Consider the following 1,325-nt stretch of genomic DNA (forward strand, 5'->3'; position numbering starts at 1 on the left):
ATACTAAGTTTCAGTCTTTCTAATGTTAAAAAAAAATAAATGGAAACTTGTTGGACTGACTCGAGAGACGTCGAAGCATCCCTTATTTTCGACGAGGAAGATTAGGATGACTAACGAATGCTACGAGGTATCGTGTAAATATAAGTAATTAGAAATGTTTATTCCTTATCGCTTCAGTGCTCGGCGCTGAACGTTATTCAACGCTGTAACGGGTGCATTGACGAGATTCGGATGATCGAATTAACGTCACCATTGAAATTAATCAGAAAATTATCGTACGTTCATTTAATCACATATTAAACGACAACAGTATAATACAATAATGCTAAAGCAAAATCACATATCTGTATCATGGAAATAAGTCGAAAATTATGCACGCTATATATATCATTCCTACAAATAAATATTTTTCAAACGAAATTTAATACATTTTCGACTTATTTCCACTGTTTTTAAAAGACGTCGATGTATCCCTAGTTGTAAAACAGTAGAATAACGAACAAGGTGTATCGTGTTATTTATATATTAATTAAGCAACTTCTCATGTGTACACTGTAAATATATATATTATATATATATATACACATACACACACATATATATATATATATATACAATAAATATAGAATATACATAAAATATCTTGTCGTATTTACAATCGTGTTAGAACGAATAGATGTTACATAGGCGAACGAAACCTCGTGACGCAATTATATTCAAATTCCAATTAAACAGTCGGTTTAATGACGTCGTTCGAGTACATATGCGGAGGGCAATGCGTGTGACGAGGTGAGTAAAATATTACATAGTTTCAGCACGTCGGAGCTCGCTTTCATCATCGCACAATATCCCTCACACTCTCTAACAGAGACAAAATAGTGACTGACTTTACTAACAGACATACACTTACATCTCTTAATGCATATGTTGCTGCTGCTGATGCTGCTGCTGTTGCTGCTGGTTACGTACACGATGCTCGTTTATATAATAACTATATATTATATGCACGTATATAATACATGTATGTGTCCACGTGTATACGGTGTAAAAGCCTACGGAGATTACTTTGATTGTACCTAATTTAGAATTATGCACAGGCCGTACACATTGAACGCGCGTCAGCTTTCAATTTAAATTTCGTACCTAATCTAAAACTCTCGTCTCTCCCACCCCCACCCTCTTTGTAATTGACAATTAGTTGAACTAATTAGTATTTTCATTTCTTCTCATTTTTCATGTAGTTTAGTCATTCGAGGTACCCTTGAAGAGTAAGAATAACACAGGTATACTTTTACGTACATATATATATATATTATATGTATATA

Source organism: Ceratina calcarata, unplaced genomic scaffold (assembly GCF_001652005.2).
Source record: "Ceratina calcarata isolate Rehan_Ccalc_2016 unplaced genomic scaffold, ASM165200v1 scaffold293.2, whole genome shotgun sequence".
NCBI classification, from domain to species: Eukaryota; Metazoa; Arthropoda; class Insecta; order Hymenoptera; family Apidae; genus Ceratina; species Ceratina calcarata.